Source organism: Pongo pygmaeus, chromosome 16 (assembly GCF_028885625.2).
Source record: "Pongo pygmaeus isolate AG05252 chromosome 16, NHGRI_mPonPyg2-v2.0_pri, whole genome shotgun sequence".
In the NCBI taxonomy this organism is placed as follows: Eukaryota; Metazoa; Chordata; class Mammalia; order Primates; family Hominidae; genus Pongo; species Pongo pygmaeus.
In genome coordinates, this window is record NC_072389.2 from 38,991,199 (window position 1) to 39,015,884 (window position 24,686).

Below are 24,686 nucleotides of genomic sequence, written 5' to 3' on the forward strand. Positions count from 1 at the left end.
ATTTCCAATTACAGCTATTACTAAATAGAGAAGAAAAAGCATTCAATCTTAGCTCCCATTGTCAAATTCTATGTTTGTATAATTTTAACATCACATTTTTCTTTATATTAATGCCCACTCCTCTCGCTGTCAATTCACACCATCTCCCTTCAAGCTCCCATCTCCCTTCAAGCTCCCATTCAAAATGTATCACTTTCAGAAAGTCTTACGTTATTGACATAATTCGAGACGTCTGCTCAACAACCATGGTACTAAGTGTTTAAATGAAGTTGTACTTGGTGACATGCCGCTTTGAGAAGAAGTTTTTTATCTTTTTTTTTTTGAGATGGAGTCTCGCTCTGTTGCCCAGGCTGGAGAGCAGTGGTGCGATCTCCGCTCACTGCAAGCTCTGACCCCCGGGTTCACGCCATTCTCTTGCCTCAGCCTCCCGAGTAGCTGGGACTACAGGCGCCCACCACCATGCCTGGCTAATTTTTTTGTATTTTTAGTAGAGACGGGGTTTCACAGTGTTACCCAGGATGGTCTCGATCTCCTGACCTCGTGTTCCGCCCACCTCAGCCTCCCAAAGTGCTGGGATTACAGGCATGAGCCACTGTGCCCGGCCAGAGTTTTTTTTATCTTTATATATGTGCATGAATTCTTCTCAATTACAATATCCTGAGGATTTCTTTTATCATTCAGGACTTATCAAAAGTTCTATATTCCTTTCATTAGAGGATCTGCCACAAAAATCATGATTTATTTGAAGCCTTCTGTTTTACCTTTAACATTCATTCAGAATGTAGATTCAACACCGTAACACATTTTTTAACAGAAAAATAAAAGTGAATGTTGGCAAGAACATAGAGAAAGTACACTGTTACTGGGGCTGTAAAATGGTGCAACTGCTATAGAAAACAGTATGGAAGTTCCTCAAAAAATTCAAAATAGAGCTACCATATGATCCAGCAATCCTGCTTCTGGGTATTTATCCAAAAGAGTTGGAAGCAGGATCCTGAAGAGGTATTTGGCTACTCATGTTCATAGGAGCACAATTCACAATAGCCAAGGGTAGAGGCAACCCAAGTGTCTGTTGAATGGATAAACAAAATGTGGTATATATACACTATGGAACATTATTCAGCCTTCAAAAGGAAGGAAATCCTGTCACATGCTATAACATGGATGAACCTTGAGGACATTATTACTAAGTGAAATAAGCCAGTCACTAAAAGACAAATACTATATTATTCCATTTATATGAAGTATCTAAAGTAGTCAAATTCATAAAAATAGAAAGTACAATGAAGGCTGTCAGGGGCTGGGAGGGAGGGCAAACAAAGGAGATATTGTATAATACAGAGTTTCTGATATTCAAGATGAACAAATTCTAGACTTAACCCTATGGAACTGTACAATTAAAAATTGTTACAATAGGCTGGGCACACGCCTGTAATCCCAACACTTTGGAAGGCCAAGGCAGGTGGATCACTTGAGGTCGGGAGTTTGAGACTAGCCTGGCCAACATGGTGAAACTAAAATACAAAAAATTAGCTAGGTGTGGTGGCGCACGACTATAATCCCAGCTACTTGGGAAGCTGCGGCAGAAGAGTCACTTGAACTCACAAGGCAGAGGTTGCAGTGACTTAAGACTGCTACTGCACTCCAGCCTGGGTGACAGAGCAAAACTCCGTCTTAAAAAAAAAAAAGTTGTTACCATGGTAAATTCTATGTTTTTTTTTATCACAATTTATTTTATATACTTTCTTATTTTTAGAAACAGGGTCTTGCTATGTTGCCCTGTCTGGTCTCGAACTCCTGGGCTCAAGTGATTCTTTCTCCTCAGCCTCACAAAGGGCCAGGATTACAGGCATGAGCCACCACACCTGGCCTAGTCACAATTTTTAAAAATGTTTTTGATTAATTCATTTGTCTCAAATCTTCAAGTAAGACTGATAGTACTATATTTTCCCAACATCCAACAGGAACCTACTGAATAAAGTTGCCTAAAAGACCCACACAAGTCTGAATGTGGTCACTGAACAATGCCTTTACTTCTCTCACATCCCCTGCTCAATTCAACAAACATTTATGAAACAAGCAACTATACTGTGGTAACTGAAGAAGAATATAGAAATTAATTAGGCCATGATCCCTGTCCCTGAGCAGATCAGAGAAACTCACAGGACCTAGTTCAGTGCTAGCAACTATAATGTGTCCGGTGAATTGATCAATTTCACAGTTTTCCTCAATTACCTGCTAAATTGTAGGAGGAAAGCGGACTTCTCCAGACTGAAGTTTCTCTGGACAAAGTTTCCATAATGTTAAGCACAAAGAACAATACCTGCGTGTGGGATGGAAATCAACATAAATTTTTTTAAAAACACTCAACCAGGCCGGGCACGGTGGCTCACGCCTGTAATCTCAGCACTTTGGGAGGCCAAGGCGGGTGGATCACGAGGTCAGGAGATCGAGACCATCCTGGCTAACACGGTGAAACCCCGTCTCTACTAAAAATACAAAAAATTAGCCGGGCGTGGTGGCGGGCGCCTGTAGTCCCAGCTACTCGGGAGGCTGAGGCAGGAGAATGGCGTGAACTCAGGAGGTGGAGCTTGCAGTGAGCCGAGATCGCGCTCCTGCACTCCAGCCTGGGCGACAGAGTGAGACTCAGTCTCAAAAAAATAAAAAAAAAAAACAAAAAAAAAACCCACCAAAAGTTCTTTTGTAAAGAAAAAACCTTGAAGTAAAAATGATAGAAATGCCTTTCCATTAAAGCAGATATACAGAAAGTCCTTAAGTTACATGTTAGCTTGGCATACCAGGCACGGACTCTCCATAGCAATGAGCACAGGCTATCCAATGAAATAGAAAATTTATGGGTGAGATAAGTACAAAAAATTTATTAGTACAGATTCCAGCATTGCATCCACCAGACCAGATGAATTCAGTTCTGAGCAATGTCTGTAATCACACAGAGCTGTTCCCTGAATGGCAATAACCCAAGCTACTTTCTGGTGGGTCTCTCTATTTATTGCAATGTCAATCTTGTCATAGATCCTACTACTTTGTCTCTGGGTACAACCACAAGAGACATTTCGCTTACAAGAACAAGCCCACTTCCCTTAATAATGGCTGGTTATGTCACCACAGAAACAGCTTTACCTCCAAGGGAATCTGGTAAAATGGGCATTATGGGAAAAGCTGCTTTTCTCTACCATAAGTATCTCATCTGAGGCCTTCATCATTTCTGGATTATTGCAAAGCCTCCTACCTGGTATGCCTTCCTCCAGTCTTGATGCCCTGAACCCATCCTAGTTTCTACTCAAAGTTAATTTTTCTCAATTCCAAAATTTATAGTACTCCCCTGCTTAAAACCTTTAATGGCTCACAGAGCCTTCAGGATCTCTGGCATGGCACAGAAGGCTCTTCAAGATTTTGTGGGTCTGCTTGGTGCACTCTTAGAAAATGTTTTGTTTTGTTTTGTTTTTTGAAACCGAGTCTCGCTCTGTCACCACGCTGGAGTGCAGTCGCGCAATCTCGGCTCACTGCAACCTCCACCTCCCGAGTTCAAGCGATTCCCCTGCCTCAGCCTCCTGAGTAGCTGGGACTACAGGTGGACACCACCACGCCCGGCTAATTTTTTTGTATTTTAGTAGAGACGGGGTTTCGCTATGTTGGCCAGGATGGTCTCGATCTCCTGACCTCATGATCCGCCCACCTTGGCCTCCCAAAGTGCTGGGATTACAAGCGTGAGCCACCTCACCTGGCCCGAAAATGTTTATTTTTAAATAATTTCAAACTTACAGAAATATTGCAAGAGATAATAAAAAGAACTCCTGATTCTTTTCATCCAAATTCACCGTTTACTAACCTCAGTGAGAGTAGGAACTGTATATTTTATTCTTAGTGTTTGGCACATAGTCAGTATTCAATAAATTCATGGAAGAAATTAATCTGTGTGTGAACCGAGGAGGAAGTAATGAAGGGCCCGGCTTCTGGTTAAACAGAGTGGATGGGATACAAATGTTACCTGTACTTCCTCCTGAATACTCAAATAAGTATTAAAGATATATATATTTGGAAGCATACATCTATAAGGACAAAGAGAAGATATGACAGTGGCCAAAACTGACTTGGCAGCCGTAGTAATGTGAACCTTAGAAAAACAGCCCGAAATAAAGGCTCAGGCAAAGGAGGCATAGGTAGGGCTGAAAAATCTCAGAAAGAGCAGTTAGTCACTCCCCCTCATCTCCTGTCCAACACAATAAATCACATAACCAACACTCCTTCCAACACCAGCAGAAAATCTCTATAGAAATTCATTCAACTGATAATCGGGCAAGCAATTCCCAGATGCCAGGCTCAGTTCTAGATGCCCAGAAATCTCCAAGGGAACAAAGCTTAGTCCTGCCCTCACGGAACTTACATTCTATTGGGGAACCACAAGCAAGAGGATCTGTGTTAGCTCAGATGTTATGACTGCTATGGTGCAAGAGGAAGCAAGCCGGGGGGTAGGAACCGTGGGGCAGTTTTTGCTACAGAGCAGAGAGCTGAAAGGAAGGAGAAGTGAGTGATGCACAGGACAAGGGAAAGAGCCCTCCAGACAGAGAGCAGCAGGTGCGCATACCTCAGGATGGATGCATAAAGAGGGTACAGCAAAGTAGCTGTGGTTGCGGGGAGCAGTTAGGCAAGAGTAAAAGGGCAGCAGAGAAGTCACAGATGTAGTGCGGGCTCGGTCACAGGAGGAGCAATCTGAGCAATGATTCCTCTGCTCAGCTGAACACTGGACTCACCTGGAGAGCTTTAAAACACTCAAGAGTCCCACCAGAGTTTCTGATTTGAAGTTTGATTGGTATGAGGTGTGGCTGGTTGTCAGCAGTTTCACGATTTCCCCAGGTGGTTCTCATCTGTAGACAGGTTAGGGCCATGGAAATAGAGGAACTCTGGATGCAGGGACCCCAAGCATAACTGGTGGAAGAGGTGGAGGGGGCTCCACTGGAAACAGGAAGATAAAGTAGAGGGTGACCAAAGTCAAGCGCAAGACTCCAGCCTCTCCAAGACTCCTTTCCCATCTAACTCTGGGACACCACGGACAGAAAATGCTGGCTTCCAGACAGACTCATATGCCTCTGTTGCAGATTGGAGTGGGCAAAAACCAAACAACGAATGCTCCCAGCATGAGGAAGAGAAAAGCCAAACAGGGTACTCGTAGTGTTTTAATTCCTTGAAAGCTGAGAGGTAAAGCCCAACGAACAAACAGGAAAAGTGAAAAACCATCATGAGAGATTGAGAAAAAAAGAAAAGGAAAATAGAAACATCTGTAATACGTAGATGCGTTTGGGGACCACATCCAGTCATCCCACCATATAGGAGGCAGGGGGCCAGGGAGAGAGAGGTTGGTTCCAGAACCCCTGAGGATACCAAAACCTGTGGATGCCCAAGTCCCTGATACAAAATGGTGAAGTATTTGGATATAACATACAACATCTTCCTGTACACTTCAAATCACCTCTAGATTACTTATAATAATTAATACAACATAAATGCTATGTAAATAGTGTTACTATATTTTTATCTTATTTTTATCTTTTGAGTTTTTAAAAATATTTTTAATCTGCTGTTGGCTGAATCTGTGGATGCAGAACCTTCAGATACAGAGGGTCAACTGTAATTAAATAAGCCATTTAACCGAGTGGTATCATCCCTCAAACTCCCTTTGAAACAGTCATTTGAAACAAAAATTATGGCTATGCCATGTCTGTAATGGATGGAAAATATTACAGCAATAGATTTCTACTAGGTAGAAGATACATGAACAATTCTGCTTTAAAGGTTTTTAAGAATGGCATTAAAAATCTCTTCAAACTAAGTGTAAACATACTCAAATATATATACAATTAGATCTTCATCTGAGACCACATGCTAGCTCTGAAAACATCCAACATATTTATAAGAATATCAAACAATGTCTATTTTTTTTCTTTTTTTTTTTTTTTTTTTTGAGATGGAGTCTCGCTCTGTCTCCCAGGCTGGAGTGCAGTGGCATGATCTCGGCTCACCGCAACCTCCGCCTCCCAGGTTCAAGCAATTCTCTGCCTCAGCCTCCTGAGTAGCTGGAATTACAGGCACCCGCCACCACGCCCGGCTGATTTTTGTATTTTTAGTAGAGACGGGTTTTCACTATCTTGGCCAGGCTGGTCTTGAACTCCTGACCTTGTGATCCACCCACCTCGGCCTCCCAAAGTGCTGGGATTACAGGTGTGAGCCACCGTGCCCAGCCTATTTTTTATATTTTAAAAGTAAAATTTAAATATCTAAGTGTCTAAAGAGCATCAGTATTTTAAAGATGCAAAGAAGCATAAAAATAAAGTAACAATACTTTTTAATAAGTGTTAGTATCTTTTAATAAATATCTAAATATTTAGATACCTAAAGATACTAAAAATTTAAGACAAAGAAGTCATCACTGTGTCACTCACAAACACTACAGCAAGAGTCTGAGAACTCAAGGATGCATAGGATAAAGGATAAAATAAGATATGGTTTTTGAAGGTGTTTGTTTGTTTGTTTTTAAGACAGAGTCTCACTCTGTCGCCCAGGCTGGAGTGCAGTGACACAATCTCGGCTCACTGCAACCTCTACCTCCTGGGTTCAAGCGATTCTCCTGCCTCAGTCTCCCAAGTAGCTGGGATTATAGGTGCCCATCACCACGTCCGGCTAACTTTTGTATTTTTAGTCGAGACAGGGGATTCATCATGATGGCCAGGCTGGTCTCGAACTCCTGACCTCAAGGGATCTGCCCACCTTGGCCTCCCAAAGTGCTGGGATTACAGGCGTGAGCCACCATGCCTGGCAGACTTTTGAAGGTTTTTAAATATGACAATTCAATTCAACTCATTTCAACAAACAGTTCTTTTTTTTTGAGATGGAGTTTTGCCCTTGTTGCCCAGGCTAGAGTGCAATGGTGTGATCTTGGCTCACTGCAACCTCCGCTTCCCAGGTTCAAGCGATTCTCCTGCCTCAGCCTCCCGAGTAGCTGGGACTACAGCTGCCAGCCACTAAGCCCTTTTTTTTTTTTTTTTTTTTTTTTTTGTATTTTTAGTAGAGATGGGGGGTTTCACCATCTTGGCCAGGCTGGTCTTGAACTCCTGGGATCCACTTGCCTCGGTCTCTCAAAGTGCTGGGATTACAGGCATGAGCCACTGTGCCAAGCCTAACAAACAGTTCTTAATGTCATGCTATGTGCCAAGTATCCTGCTAAGTGCTGGGACGACCTCAAAGATGAAAGGCACTCCCCTCTGCAACTGGGGAGTTCAAGAATCGTAAGAGACAGACATCTCAACAAGTTATTAAAATCCTTGTAAGAACACGAGTCCACGGTAGAGATATGGTACACAGAAAGGAAGGGCTGACTGGCTGAAATGGGCACCAGGAGAAGTCTCAGGGAAAAAATGAGGATTGATGAGATTCTTTAAGGAAAAAGGAAAAGCTGATTGGGGGAAAGCAGATAAAATGACTGGTAAAAGGGCAAAGAGCCATGAAAGAGGCTCAGGAAAGTCTAAGTAGTTTGCTATCATTAACGTAGGATCAGATGACATCAAGATAAAAAGCTTCACACAGCAAAGGAAACAACAGAGTGAAGAGACAAACTACAGAATGAGAGAAACTATTTGTAAACTATACATCTGACAAGGGACTAATAGCCACAATATATAAGGAATTCAACTCAACACCAAAAATAAATAAATAATCCAATTACAACACAGGCAAATCATCTGAATAATCATCTCTCAAAAGAAGACACACTAAATGGCCAACGGGTATATGAAAAAAATAGTCAACATCTCTAATCATCAGGGAAATGCAAATCAAAACCACAATGGAGATACTGTCTAGCCTCAGTTAAAATGGCTTTTATCAAAAATAAATAACAGATGCTGGGAAGAATGTGGAGAAAGGGAATCTGTGGTATACTGTTAATGACTTCGGGCCTGTCAATGCAGATTAACTGTAGCCACTATGGAAAATAGTATGGAGGTTCCTCAAAAAAACTAAAAACAGACCTACCATATGATCCAGCAATCCCAGTGCTGGGATTATATCCAAAGGAATGGAAAGACTTTTGGTTCCAAAATGGTGGCATAGAAGCAAGCTGGCTTCACTGCCCCCAACAAAACCAAAAAAAAAAAAAAAAAAAAAAACACACACAAAAGAAAAAGAAATCAGAGCTATCTGCATTCCCATGTTTCCTGTGGCACTATTCACAATACCCAAGATAAGAAATCAATTTAAGTGTCCACCAACAGACGAATAAAGAAAATGTGGCACAGATACAGAGTGGAATATTACTCAGCCATCAAAAGAATGAAATCCTGTCATTTGCAGCAACATGGATAGGACTGGGTGTCATTATGCTAAGTAAAATAAGCCAGGCATAGAAAGACAAATATCACATGTTCTCAAACTCTTATGTGGGAGCTAAAAGTTGATTTCATGGAAGGAGATTATAGAATGATGATTATCAGAGGCTGGGAAGGATGGCAGGGAGAGGAAGATGAAGAGAGGTCAGTTAACAGATACAAATATATAGTTATATAGAAAGAATAAGTCTAATGTTCTTGTTTTGTTGTTGTTGTTGTTGTTTTTGAGACGGAGTCTTGCTCTGTCGCCCAGGCTGGAGTGCAGTGGCGCAATCTTGGCTCAGTGAAAGCTCCGCCTCCCAGGTTCACACCATTCTCCTGCCTCAGCCTCCCAAGTAGCTGGGACTACAGCCACCCGCCACCACGCCTGGCTAATTTTTTGTATTTTTTTTTTAGTAGAGATGGGGTTTCACCGTGTTAGCCAGGATGGTCTCGATCTCCTGACCTCATGATCCGCCTGCCTCGACCTGGGCTGGGATTACAGGCGTGAGCCACCGCGCCCAGCCGAATAAGTCTAATGTGCAATAGCACAGTAGGGGGTCTATAGTTATCATTAATTTACGCTACATTTCAAAATATCTAGAAGATTTGGGATGTTCTCTATACAAAGAAATTGTTAATGTTTGAGGTGATGGATATCCTAATTACCTTGATTTGATCATTATTCATTGTATGCATCAAAATATCAAGTATATTCCATAAATATGTACAATTATTATGTATAAATTTTTTAAGTGGATTAGTGGTTGCCTGACGCTGGGTGTGGGAAGGGGAAGTGACTGCAAATGGACACGAGGTTTCTTTTCTGGGTGATGGAAACATTGTAAAATTAGACTGGGGAGATGTTGCATGATTTTCTGAATTTACGAAGAAATCACTGAATTATACCCTTAAAATGAGTAAATTTAATGATATGTAAATTATATCTCAATAAAGCTGTTTTTAAAAATAAGCCAAAAGATAATTGGTACAGCTTTTATGGGAAACAGATGGAGGTTCCTCAAAATATTAAAATGGGAACTACCATATGATCCAGCAATCCCACATCTGGGTATATGGCCAAAATGAAATCAGTATCTCGAAAAGATACCTGCACTCCCACGTTCACTGCAGCACTATTCACAATAGCCAAGATACAGAATCAACCTAAGTGTCTATCAAGGGATGAATGGATAAAGAAAATGTGATATATATATACCATGGAATATTATTTACCCATAAAAAAGAAGGAAAGCCTGCTATTTGCAACAATGTGGATGAACCTGGAGGACATCATACTAAGTGACATAAGCCAGGCACAGCAAGGCAAATATTGTATGATCTCACTTATATGTGGACTAAGAGTCAAACCCATAGAAGTAGAGAGTAGAACAGTGGTTGCCAGAGGCTGGAGTGTGAGGGAAATGGGGAGATGCTGGTCAAAGGGTACAAACTTTCAGTTATGAGTAAGTTCTGGAGATCTAATAAACAGCATATGACTATAGTTAATATTACTCTAAGAGTTGATCTTAGTATTCTCACCACACACATACAGGGCAACCATGTGTAGTGAAGGGTGTGTTAATTTGATTGGTGATCATTACACTATGTATACCAATATCAAATCATTACACTGTACACCTTAAATAGATACAATTTTTATTTGTCAACTATACCTCAATAAGCTGAGAGAAAAAAAAGAAAGACATCAAGGAAAAAACCCACAAGGGTGAACTTGTGAGAGGTGGAAGGAAACTAAAGCCAAAGCAAGATCTTGAAGAGCCTGTGTGGCATTCCTACCTACAGCACCAAAGCCTTTATAAAGGCCTGCATGTGGGAGGGAGGTAAATAATTTTTAGTCTCCTAGGTTCCACTTGCTTCAAAACATTCTTCAAAGTATTTCTAAAGTAATTTCTGGCTGGGATCAGTGGCTCACACCTGTAATCTCAGTGCTTTGGGAGGCCAAGGCAGGAGAACAGCTTGAGGCCAGCAGTTCAAGGCCAGCCTGGGCAACATAACGAGACTCTGCCTCTACAGAAAATAATAATAATTAGCAAGGCAGGGTGGCTGATGCTTGAAGTCCCAGCTACTCGCGACGCTGAGGCAGGAGGACCACTTGAGCCCAGGAGCTCTGAGGCTGCAGTGAGCTGTGATTGCACCACTGCACTGCAGCCTGGGCAATAGAGTGATACCCTGTCAAGAAAGAAAAGAAAGAGAAGGCAGGAAAGGAAGGGAGAGAGGGTGGGAGGAAGGGGAGAGGAGGGAAGAGGTGAGTAGGGGGAGGAAGAAAACAAACCCACAAGGGTGAACTTGTGAGAGGTGGCAGGAGACTTCAGCCAAGGCCAGATGTTGAAAAGCCTGTGTAGCATTCCTATGCGCAGCACCAAAACATTTATAAAGGCCTGTGAGTGGGAGGGAGGTTAAGTATTTTTTAGTCTCTCAGGCTACACTTCCTTCAAAACATTCCTCACAGTATTTCTAAAGTAATTTACTAACAATTAATAGTTTGACCATGTCAATTTAATCCTTCTAGACATTATTCCCAAAACCAAAAAGTCTAAACCAGCCTTCAAAAATTCCTTCATTTCACACACCGGGGCCTGTCAGGGGGTGGGGGAGTGGGGAGGGATAGCATTAGGAGAAATACCTAATGTAAATGACAAGTTAATGGATGCAGCAAACCAACACGTCACATGTATACATATGTAACAAACCTGCACGTTGTGCACATGTACCCTAGAACTTAAAGTATAATAAAAAAAAGATGCAATTTATTTGCCATCCCAAAAAAAAAAAAATTCCTTCTTTCATTCCCCTTTCCCTCCTCTAACAAATCTCATTATACCTTAGCCCACACTCTTCCATTTTCGTCAAACCTGTCTCCTTAAAGGCAAATAAGGTAGAAGATGGAGGTAAAGGCTACTTTCTAAGTTACAGAACCATGTCTCTTAACACAATATCATACATATAATGAATATAAAATAATGATAAGAAGAAATTGTTTAGGAAAGACCATACTAGCACAGAGGAAAGTTTGATAAATAGACTCAAAGTAAAAATGTATCTTTACTGAGAAGATGCTTCTATTTCTCAGAGAAATCACTCTCAACTCCATCTGGAAAGCTGGATAAGACCAAGGCCAAACATTAATTTCCTAAATACTTACTACACACAATGCACTATCCACACCCAAGTAAGCAGAGCTCTAGAGCTCAAAAATCCATTTTATTTCAATAGCAAGATGTATAGATTATTCAGGGTTTATGTGGCTGCAGTAACAAAAGATATATTTTAGAACAAAATTCTGTCTGGTCTAGCTTTAGAAATAAATCTGCGCCAAGGTGGATATATAGATAACAGCAGCTCACAAACGGGTGGAAATGATATTATCTTCAATAGCAAGATAAGTCAGCCTGTCTTCCACATCAAAAAGGGGAAAAAAATCACTCCAGGTTCAAAGGTACAGATAGAGGGAGTTGGAGGAGGCAAAGCATTAGCAAAGAGAGCAATATACCTTGCAACCTATTCCCCAAACCATTAGAAGATGACTCCTAAATCTATCCTACATTATCTGTCTAGATAGATGCTTGTCCATAATTGGTACACCTGTAGTAACCTGGTTAGCAGGAAATGAGAAATTCTCATCCACTGTAATTTCAGTATTTCTTCCCTTTCTGAGTCAGATACCCACATACTCAATGGCAAAAAAATTACAATGATCCTCCAAAAAGATAGGAAACTGCATAAATAATGAAAGAGTATTACATCTTTTTTAAAAACTGGCTCCCAAAACAGCATAAATGAAAAAATAGATATTAAATATGCATTTTTTGTAATAACTACACAATTTTACCTAATCTTCTGAGATTGTTGAACTAGATGTGGAACTGAAACTATCCAACTGAGGAAAACAGCGTGGACAAGAATTTATCAATCAACCAAAAAGTATGTCTGAATGCCTAATAGGGCACTATAGGAAGACACCTACATATGCCCAAAACACCAAGTTGGACAGGTCATACACCCTTGTCCATAAGAGGCTAAAGAAAAAAAAAAAACACTTCATTTCAACAACACATAGATCCCTAAGAATCCCAACATTTATATTAGAAAATAAGACTTTTCGTCTCAGGATACAAAATCAATGTGCAAAAATCACAAGCATTCTTATGCACCAATAACAGACAAGAGAGCCAAATCATGAGTGAACTCCCATTCACAATTGCTACAAAGAGAATAAAATACCTAGGAATACAACTTACAAGGGATGTGAAGGACCTCTTAAAGGAGAACTACAAACCAGTGCTCAACGAAATAAAGAGGACACAAACAAGTGGAAGAACATTCCATGCTCATGGATAGGAAGAATCAATATCATGAAAATGACCATACTGCCCAAGGTAATTTACAGATTCAATGCCATCCCCATCAAGCTACCAATGACTTTGTTCACAGAATTTAAAAAAACTACTTTAAAGTTCATATGGAACCAAAAAAGAGCCCACATTGCCAAGACAATTCTATGCAAAAAGAACAAAGCTGGAGGCATCACGCTACCTGACTTCAAACTATACTACAAGGCTACAGTAACCAAAACAGCATGGTACTGGTACCAAAACAGAGATATAGACCAATGGAACAGAACAGAGGCCTCAGAAATAACACCACACATCTACAACCATCTGATCTTTGACAAACCTGACAAAAACAAGCAATGGGGAAAGGATTCCCTATTTAATAAATGGTGCTGGGAAAACTGGCTAGCCATATGTAGAAAGCTGAAACTGGATCCCTTCCTTATACTTTATACAAAAATTATTTCAAGATGGATTAAAGACTTAAATATTAGACCTAAAACCATAAAAACCCTAAAAGAAAACCTAGGCAACACAATTCAGGACATAGGCATAGGCAAGGACTTCATGACTAAAACACCAATAGCAATGGCAACAAAAGCCAAAACAGACAAATGGGATCTAATTAAACTAAATAGCTTCTGCACAGCAAAAGAAACTACCATCAGAGTGAACAGGCAACCTATAGAATGGAAGAAAATTTTTGCAATTTACCCATCTGGCAAAGGGCTAATATCCAGAATCTACAAAGAACTTAAACTTTCAAGAACTTAAATTTTCAAGACAAAATCAAACAACCCCATCAAAAAGTGGAAAAAGGATATGAACAGACACTTCTCAAAAGAAGACATTTATGCAGCCAATAGACACATGAAAAATGCTCATCAACACTGGTCATCAGAGAAATGCAAATCAAAACCACAATGAGATACCATCTCACGCCAGTTAGAATGGCAATCATTAAAAAGTCAGGAAACAACAGGTGCTGGAGAGGATGTGGAGAAATAGGAACACTTTTACACCGTTGGTGGGACTGTAAACTAGTTCAACCATTGTGGAAGTCAGTGTGGCTATTCCTCAAGGACCTAGAACAAGAAATACCATTTGACCCAGCAATCCCATTACTGGGTATATAGCCAAAGGATTATAAATCATACTACTATAAAGACACATGCACACATATGTTTATTGTGGCACTATTCACAATAGCAAAGACTTGGCACCAACCCAAATGTCCATCAATGATAGACTGGATTAAGAAAATGTGGCACATATACATCATGGAATACTATGCAGCCAGAAAAAAGGATGAGTTCATGTCCTTTGCAGGGACACGGATGAAGCTGGAAACCATCATTCTGAGCAATCTATCACAAGGACAGAAAACCAAACACCATATGTTCTCACTCATAAGAGGGAATTGAACAATGAGGACACTTGGACACAGGGTGGGGAACATCACACCCCAGGGCCTGTCGTGGGGTGGGGGGAGGGGGGAGGGATAGCATTAGGAGATATACCTAATGTAAATGACGAGTTAATGGGCGCAGCACACCAACATGGCACATGTATACCGATGTAACAAACCTGTACGTTGTGCACATGTACCCTAGAACTTGAAGTATAATACAGACTTTTCAATCTGTATCTAGTCCCACAAACTCAACTCTTTTTAACTAAGATAAATAATATCTGAGTTATCAATATCAACATTTTCTCAACCATTAGATTTTCTACCCAGAAAAGTCCCTGAAATGGCCACTGGAAGGTACCAAATGGTTATCTTTCTACAGCTTTGCACTGGAGTGAGTACAAGACATTTTGGATAATGCCCATCTGTATAAGAATTCAATATAAAATAAGCTTGCTTTTCAGATACCATAAAGAATACTATCTATCTGACACCACAGTATTGTCTTTTTTAATTTTTTTTAAATGTAATCTATAACCTTAACTGTCAGAAAATACTATACAATCTTTGCTGGTCAATATTCAAAGTATTCTGTTAGGTGTACTTTTTTCCCTTAACCTTTTGCCTTAGTGACTCAAGGAACTATTGAAATATATTTGGGTATAGGGTTAAATTTAAAAAATAAAATCTAGATAGCAACCAAATTGACAGTGAGAAGGAAAATGTAAATCAAGTTAACTTGTTGGTTTGAACATGCAATTACATTCTTTTTTAGGACTGTAAGCAATCAAGAATATCATTAAATATTTGGTGCTCTATTTGCCCCTAATATGTATAAATCTGCAGGCACAATCCACAATGTACAACGCTTAAAACTATAATGTACCACACAGAATTATAACATCCTAGACCAAAAGGTATCTCAAGCAGTTATCTATTAACCTCCAACACTAAACTAGTCAGGAAAATGATAGTTTCATTTTAAAGAGCATTATGAACTTTAGAATTCTGAAAATAAAATGAGTGATGAGGCAGAAGTCATAGGAAAATAAGAAATGTCGGGGGGATGGGAATTAAAAAGAAAAGCACCATTCTGTTAAATTACATGCATTACTTGATTTTCCAAAATTAAACACTAATAGTTAATCTCTCTCCTAATCAGTCACTTTGCAACCAAAGGGAGACACAGGCATGACTGCATATTTTTGTCCTAAGCATTCAGCGATGTAACATAATTCACCGTAAGAGAAGCTACAACAGCAATAAGCAGCTAAACCAGTAGAGATGTGTTTCATTTATTCAGCATCTTCATATATATTCTCCAAAAATTAAATTTGAGACAACCGAAGAATATATCTTTAAATTATAATTTGTTAAGAGTGTTAAATTTTCATTCCATTAAAAATTCTATTTTAATGCTTTCTTAAATGGAAAATGCTGGGAATAATGTAACCTTTTGGGGTGACTCCCTTGGGCTGTTATCTGTAGGGCCGTCTGCCTCCGCAGTGACAAGCATTTGTAGTTATTGCGTGTAGCTATCTAGTTTCCCTGCTTCTGCCATGACACTAGAGCGCCAGCTGTCGCTCCTTGCTAAAGTCAACACGCCTGCCCCTACATTAGCTCACCTGTCCTGCTCTAATGTGCTGGCCCTACCTTTTCCATTTCCATCTCCCCGCTCCTCCAATTCCCCTCACCTTGAAATGCCCTTCTTCTCCAACACTGCGCATCCTCACTCTTGCCAGTGCAAAGTCTAATCAAACTTTCTGATCTGTCAATCTGATAACTGAAAATATGTATTTCAGTTTAATTAATTTGCATCTCTCCTATGAGTGCGTTGAGCATCTTTTCACATGTTTAAGAGCCATTTGCATTTCATTTTCTGTGAACAGTCTGCTCATAGCCTTTGCCCAGTTTTAATAGGGTTGTTAAAACACATTATATATATTGGAAACTAGTTCTCTGTAATGAGTCACCATCCTATCTCCCCTACCCACACACACACAATCATTTATCTTTTGGCCTTGGTTATGCTGGGTTTTGCCGTGCAGAAATTCGTCGCTTTTAGATAATCAGATTTAACAGCCTTGTATTTCTGGATTTTGTCCAATATTTTAAAACACCTTCCCTATTCTGACATTAGAAAAGAGTATGTCTATAATTTGTCCTAATATTTTTATTACATTAAGTTTTTGTTTTGCATTAAACTCTTTGGCACATGTTGACATCATCCTGATACGAGGTTTGAATACCAATTTTTTTCCCAGATGGTGAACCCCACTTGGACCAACGCCATCTTCCTGACAAATCCATCTTTTTCCCCAGTGATGTGAAATGTTCTGGAGTTTTTTTGGGTTTTTTGGTTTATGTCCTCATTGTCTGATATTTAGAATTTCTGGAAAAATAACATTCAGATAAACTAGGAGTAAGATAGTTTAGATTTAAGGCACTGCCTTGCACCTTCTTAAAGTATAATAATTTGTTTTACCTGTGCGCTCCTCAGGAACAGTACTGGGAGCCATGTGCCCTTCTATGGCTAATATACGGTAAGTGCTTATTAACTGTTCTTTGAATGAATAATGAACTACATTTTTTAAATCTAAACATAGATTTCAATTCTCTTAGGATTTGGAAGAGTTCCATTGTCACTGTTAATTAGCCACATGTATATCCCAAAGGGTAACACTGCCAAGCTTCCTTGTCCATTAGAGACCTTTCTTCTTTGACAAAAAGTCCTTCAGTCTAGTCGATGTCTAGGATCTTCACTGGAGTCAGTAAAAATTTAATCACAATTTGACTACATTACAACCACTATGGAAAACTATTTTGGCAGTTTCTTATAAAATTAAGCATAAATTTACCCTAGGACCCAACAATCCTACTCCTAAGTATTTACCCAAGAGAAATGAAAACATATAACCACAAAAAGACTTGTATATTAATGTTCACGGAAGTTTTATTTATAATATCCCAAAATTGAAACTAAATCAAATGTCTGTCAACAGGAGAACTGATAAATAAATTGTGATCTAGTCACATGATGGAATGCTAGTCAGCAGGTAAAAAGGAATAAACCCCATGCAACAACATAGGGGAATCTCAAAATCATTACAGTGTATGAAAAAAAAGCCAGACATAAGCGAATACTGAATAATTCCATTTGTGCAGTCCAGGAACAGGCAAACTAATCACAGTGCTAGAAATCAGAACTGTGATTGCCTGGGGAGAGAGGCAAAAATGGCGAAGAGGGCCTTTCTGGAGTGACAGCGGTATTTTATATCAGCAGTTTCCAAAGTGTGGTCCCTGAACCCAGTGGCACTTGGGAATTGTTAGAAAGCTGAATTCTCAGTCCTCACCCCAGATCTACTAAATCTGAAACTCTGAGTGGGAGCAGCAACTTATGGTCCATCAAGCCATCCAGGTGTTCCTGATGCACACTAAATATTGAGAACCACTATTCCATAACTCGTTTGTAGAAGTGGTTACACAGGTGTACATAAATTGTCAAAGCTTATCAAACTGTTAAGATTTGAGCATTTTATATGTAAATTATACCCCAAATTTTAAAATGTGGATGAACTTTTCAAAATATTATCTTTAACCAAATCTGTCTTCTCCTGTTTTCCTTACCTCGATAAATTGCAAAATAATTCACCTAGACGCTTGAATAAGAAAACTTCTTCTCGCCATGCGCTGTGGCTCACGCCTGCAGTCCCAGCCCTTTGGGAGGCAGAGGTGGGTGGATCGCTTAAGGCCAGGAGTTCAAGACTGGCCTGGCCAACATGGCGAAACCCCATCTCTACTAAAAATACAAAAAAAAAAAAAAATCAGCCAGGCATGGTAGCACACATCTGTAATCCCAGCTACTCAGGTGGCTGAGGGAGGAGAATCACTTGAACTCAGGAGGCAGAGGTTGCAGTGAGCACAGATCATGCCACTGCACTCCAGCCTGGGCAAGACAGCGAGACCCTATCTCAAAAAACAAAAAAAAGAAAAAGAAAAAAGGAAAAGAAAATAAAGAAAACTTCTTTATACACTTTTCCCCATACAGCCAATCACATCTGCTAAATTAACCTTTTTGAAACATGCCTCTTCTTCATTCCTAATCCTCTATTTATACTCTTCCTAATCCCACCATCCTAGTTCAACAGGCACCTTTGTTTATTTTACCTGGTCTGGTAGAATAGCATCCAGTTCTCATTTTCTAATTCATCCTCTAAACTGCTAGAGGTATTTCTCTGTACCATAGGTCTGCTCGTGTCTTCTAGTTGCTTTTTTAAAGCTCACAGCTCCCCTCTATCTAGAGCAAAAAATCTTCACTCCATAGTGGGGCACCAAAAACCTTTGGTGACCTGCTTTCAGCCCATCCTATCCAGTCTCCTCTCAAGCCATTGGTCTCCTCAGACCTGGCACCACATCAACATCAGCAGGGTCAAGATTTTCCCAATATGCCAAGCATATGCTTGCCTCTGATTCTTCCCTCAAGCTGCTTCTCACGTCTAAAATTCCATCTTCCCAACTTCCCTGCATGGTGCAATCCTAGCTACCCTTTAATATCCAGTTGAAACATCACCTCATTTGTGAAAGCTTCCTGTCATCAAACCCGAGGCAGAATTAATTACTCTCTTCTCTGACCTTACATTTTCCTACCAGATAGAATGATTACCTGTTTATGCCATACTTTTTTAAATACAAATTTCAGTCTTCAAGGACCTGAATGTGCAGCAGTTTTAGGTAATCTCTTCATATCACTTCCCTGCTTATGACCTTTCAATAGGTCCCTTTTGCCTACTAAACAAAGTTCAGATTCCTCAGCAGGAAGTCCAATCCAAGTCTACCTTCAGGCCCCTTAATGCCTCTTTAACCTCTGTCACTACTCCCTACACTTCAGTCATAGCCACAGCCCTCCAAGCACCACACTCTTGAACCCCCAGACTCTCCCTAGGGGCAGAGGGAGGCCCCCTCCTCTCCACACCAGTGCCCACTCCCCAACCCCTCTAAAGACAGGTCATTAGGTTCAAGCACTAAGAATAAGCAACAAGGAAGGTCAGACACCAGGTGAACTGGGATGAGAACGAGGAAGAAGAGGAGGCAGAGCTGGTCCTTCTCAGCAAATGCTGGAGACATTATAAGGAGTAAAGCATGGTGTCTACCCTGCAGAAACGTTTAGTGGAGATCAGAAAGACATATAAACCAATTTCTACAACACGGAATGTGACAACAGAATGAATCCTATTATAGCAGAAAGGATATATATCAAATACACAAAGAGACACATATGCAAAAAAATGAAAGGCATGTCATGGTGAGATTTAACCAAAAATCAAAAAGATCACTAAGCAGAAGATGCCACTGAACTCCAGCATCTGTGCAGTAGTGTATAACTACTAGATTCGTGTCGGATGACTTGCCTAAGGGTGAAAAGGCAAGGCAAGGGCCTTGTCGGATGACCCTTCAGAGCCTCAACTTCCTCTTTATAAAATAAGGGACCGTGATCAGATATGGAGGTTTCTTTTAGAAATAAAATACAAATTAACAAAAGCAGAATCCTACAAACCAGATATATGAACCTCTTTCAACACAGGGGGAGAGGAGAATACCTTTTGGAGATTTAAGTATGAGGCAAAATCAAATTAATAAATAGAATTTTATATGTCACGTCTGTGAATGTGACATTGAATTTTAGGATCCTGAAAATTGCAGCTTATAATGAAACTGCTGACACAACCTCAACCATAGCAGCAAATGCACTACCACAATCAGGTTGTTATGGCAACTAGAATACTTAGGTTAAAATGAGGAAGAGAGTCTGTGTCTCGTGTGTGTGTGTGTGTGTGAGAGAGAGAGAGAGAGATTTTGTTGCCACTTCCACTAGAAATATTTTTTAAATGTTTTATATTTAATCTCAGAACTACATTCATCACTTAGCACATAAGTATCTTATTAATGCTTCGGGATTAAAAAAAAATGAACTTCTTAAAAAATAAAAATAAAATGAACTCTTTTGAAGGGGTTCAAAGAGCACCTAACCAATGTCTACAACTGACATAGCTTAACATACCTCCCTGACATCTCCAGATTAAACTAGCTATTTCCTCCTTCATGTGAGCCCCATTTTATCTTCTGTTCTATAGCTACTTGAGTATAACATAAAGATAACATTATTCCTTGATACACTTGTCTTCCCCAGTCCATTCAGCTGCTTGGGAGCAGAGTTTATCCCTTAGTCATGCTCATATATCCAGTGTCTAGAACAATGCACATGTTTTAGGTGTTAAACTATTTGTTCAACTGAGGACTAAAGTACCAATCTTATCAAATTTTAAATATGAAGTCTTTACAGAAATAATGTAAATATTTTTACCTTATCAAATGTATTTCTGGTAAAAATATTTCCTTTTCTTTTTCTTTTCTTTTGAGACAGGGTCTTGCTCCGTTGTCCAGGCTGGAATGCAGTGGTGAGAACTTGGCTCACTGAAGCCTCGACCTCCTGGGTTCAAGCGATCCTCCTGCCTCAGCCTGCCGAGTAGCTGGGATTACAGGTACACACCACCATGCCTGGCCAATTTTTTGATATTTTATAGAGACAGAGTCTCACTATGTTGCCCAGGCTGGTCTCGAACTCCTGGGCTCAAGCAATTCTCCTGCCTCGGCCTCCTAAATCTCACACCTGCTGGGATTACAGGCATGAGCCACCATGCCCAGCCATAAAATATATTTCTCATTATGCATAAGAATTTCTCTTATTAGAGAAACTGATAAGTAAATGGTATGTCTCATAGGAGGAATTATTGGCTAGAATTTTGATTCTTAGGGTTCTACTGCTCTAACATATCGACTGTTAACTCGTTACAAGATCTGCATCCTTGGGTGAATGCCAACCTCTGAGATGCTCAGCATTCTCATCTAGAAAATGAAGTGTCTGCACTGGGCGCGGTGGCTCATACCTGTAATTCCAGCACTTTGGGAGGCCAAGGCAGGCGAATAACGAGGTCAGGAGATCGAGACCATCCTGGCTAACACGGTGAAACCCCGTCTCTACTAAAAATACAAAAAAAATTAGCCGGGCATGGTGGCGGGCACCTGTAGTCCCAGCTACTCGGGAGGCTGAGGCAGGAGAATGGCGTGAACCCGGGAGGTGGAGCTTGCAGTGAGCCGAGATCACGCCACTGCACTCCAGCCTGGGCGACAGAGTGAGACCCTGTCTCAAAAAAAAGACAAAAATGAAGTGCCTGATCATCTGAGGAGAGTTTGTTCCTATGAACCAGTATAACCAAGAAATCTTTTTAGAAAATTAAAGAAATGTTCCATATCAAAAATCATTCATAGATGATTTTAAAGAAATTATTTTCAACCAGGTTTGGGGGGCACAGTACAGCATATTTATTCCTAGAGTGGCTATTTCCAACCACACCCCACATAGAAAGATTGATTCATTAATTCCTTTCCTATCTCACTGAAATACTTGCACGGAGAGAAGTTATGATTGGTAAGTGTTACATGTAAGTGGCAGAGACAGGAAAAAACAAAGTAAGGTTAAAAACCACCATGAAAAACAAAGGAGTGGGGGAAAAAAGGACCTATTTACAAAAATAACAAGTAACAGTGTATGGCTTCTCACATATGTCAATTGTAAAGTATTCCTTCACATGCCTCAAGTATTTCAGAAGGTAAGAATTACCAGATCCACAGCCCATCTTGTTCAATATTCTCTCTTGATTTCCGTTTCCCAAACCTGTTCCTCATCCAGCTTCCCCAATTTCAGCATATTGCACCTCCAGCCACAGTTACTCAAGCCAGAGTTCTCAGGGTCATTCTCAACACTTCTCTCCCCATCATACCTAGATACCTAATTCATCAGCAAACTATCATTTATACCTCCGTATATTCCTGTAATCTGTCCCCTTCTTTCCATCTATTATTCCCTTAGTCTAAGGAATCATCATATTTTCCCTGGATCATCATCATAACCTCCTGCTAATTCCTAAATTTTTTAATATGCCACATCAGACTCAAATCCTTTAAAAATATAACAAATCACTAAATTTCCCTGCATAAAATCTGTCTATAATTCCCCCCTTATCTTCTGCATATCATACAATTATGATCAAGATCATTTTCATTTATTCATGCTCCCACTAAAATGTGTATGTAGCCAGGCACGAAGGCACATACATGTAGTCCCAGCTACTCGGGAGGCTGAGGCAGGAGAATGGCATGAACCCAGGAGGCGGAGCTTGCAATGAGCCGAGATCACGCCAGTGCACTCCAGCCTGGGCGACAGAGCAAGACTCGGTCTCAAAAAAAAAAAAAAAAAAAAAAAAAAAATTCTCATACAGAAGTATAATCATTAAGTGGATAATAACTAAATCAAAATTGTGGCCTTCCTAACATGGGATAACTGAAGAGAACAACTCCTAACAGTTAGATGCCTGTATGAGAAGGAAAAGAGCACTAAAATTTATTGTGTAAAATGGGTGGCAGGACTAAATTATCTCTACAGTCCCTTCCAGCAGTAAAATTAAATTAAATTCCATAATAATTATGACAACTGTTGACATCTACTAGGCATCTGCCCTCTCTGTGCCAGGCACTGTGCTAGGTGCTTTACATGGGTTACTCAGAATACGTCCCTAAGACTGTTACTATGAGATATCTGTCTATTTAAACACCCCTAACAGACAAGAGATCCAAGAGGAAGACAGATCCTTTCTTTAAAATTTCTCTGATATAAAGCAAAATGGAAATGGAAGGTCTAAAATCTCTGTGGGATCTGCCTTGTTCACTGAGACAGGCAGCGGCTGGCTTTTGTATGAAGTGCTTCCCTAAAGATCAGATGCCAGAGCTGCTGAGAAGGGTATCAGAAAGTAAAAAACCAGAACCCAGCCGGGCGCGGTGGCTCACGCCTATAATCCTAGCACTTTGGGAGGCTGAGGCAGGCGGATCACTTGAGGTCAGGAGTTTGAGACCAGTCTGGCCAACATGGTGAAACCCCATCTCTACTAAAAGTACAAAAATTAGCCAGGCATGGTGGCAGGCGCCTATAATCCCAGCTACTCAGGAGGCTAAAGCAGGATAATGGCTTGAACCCGGGAGGCAGAGGTTGCAGTGAGCCGAGATCGCACCACTGCATTCCAGCCTGGTCGACAGAGCGAGACTCTGTCTCAAAAAACAAAAAAAAAGAAAAAGAAAACGAACAAACAAAAAAACCCCCAGAGCCCATCCAAATAATCCTATTTGCCCCCAGAGAATGGCTCCTTGCCAGATTGATGCAGTATCGGCTCATCAAGAAAGCAGGAGTGATCTCGCTACAGAGAGTATTAGTGGGGCATTCACAAACTTAGAAACCTAAAGGACTCCAGTCATTAGGATCTAAAAGGATGTGATGTGGGTGTGCCTAACATGACATCTTGTGACCACACGTTCAAATGTTAGTGTCCCCATTAGCCTACAGGGTTCTTAGGGTCTAAGTCCTTACTTTAAAAAAAAAAAAAAAGTCTACCCCCAGGACATAGCATAGTTCTAGAACCTGGAATATAAGAAGCATTTCACAAATACTTAATGAGGAATATTAGTACCCAATCTCCCCCCAAACATATCTGTTCCACTTACTAGGGTATGGTTGTAAAATCAGAGCTTTCTAAAGTGTGGTCTGGAGACCTCTAGTGGTTGTCTGCAGTTCAGTATAAGGTCAAAATCTTAAGGATGACAAATTAGGAAAGAGCCAAGTATCAGGTCACAGGTTAAGGCCCGAGATGAGTGAAAAAAGTGGGTGCTATGGTAGAGGAATAAACTAAAGAAGTTTAAAAATGAAAGATTTGTTTAAAGTGTCTTAAATTAGAAGATAAAAATGCAATCTTTTTTCTCCAACAAACTGATGCCAAAAGAAAAAAAATGCAATCATTTTACCTGAATGTAATACATATGAAGACAGCAACTGTTTCCTAATAATCAACTGTATTGCAAAGTACAACAAATCTAGTTCATATCCCCCCTCATACTACTACTTAGTTTTTTAAAAAAATTTAATAGAACATAAATGACTAGTATTTTAAAACACATTGCTATTTGAGAGGCCATAATACAATTTTGGAAAGAAAAAAAATCACCCTTTATAAATTCAAGACATAGAAAACAGGAAGAACACATTCCCTATATATTAAAGACAGTCAACTCTCCAGGTTATCTAAGATCTCCAAGAAACTGCAGATCTCATTTTTGTAGAATGTTAGTTATGCTGGAGAGACGCCACTCTTTCAACATTATACTGGGAGTCTCACGCTTAAGTGGAATGATCGTTATTCTCAGTAGGCAATCTTACTGGACTTTAAAACCACTGAGGCTGGGTTCATATCACAGTTCAACATCTTAATAACAGGGTAAACTTGAACAAGTTACTTAACCTTTGTGTACCTCAGTTTCCTTCTTTATAGAAGATGAATGATAACAGTCTGCCTCACAGCTGTTAAAAGTAAATGCATTATAAATCCAAAGAACCAAGTGCACTGGTCTTGTACCTAGTAAGGAGTCAATAAATGTCTATTA

At 40.1% G+C, this 24,686-nt stretch overlaps 1 protein-coding gene across 1 annotated transcript in view; it reads right to left on the reverse strand.

Annotated features, from left to right (window-relative positions):
* AVEN (apoptosis and caspase activation inhibitor) overlaps positions 1-24,686 on the reverse strand; it is a 174,718-nt gene that overhangs the window by 75,962 nt on the left and 74,070 nt on the right. The window lies entirely within an intron of this gene.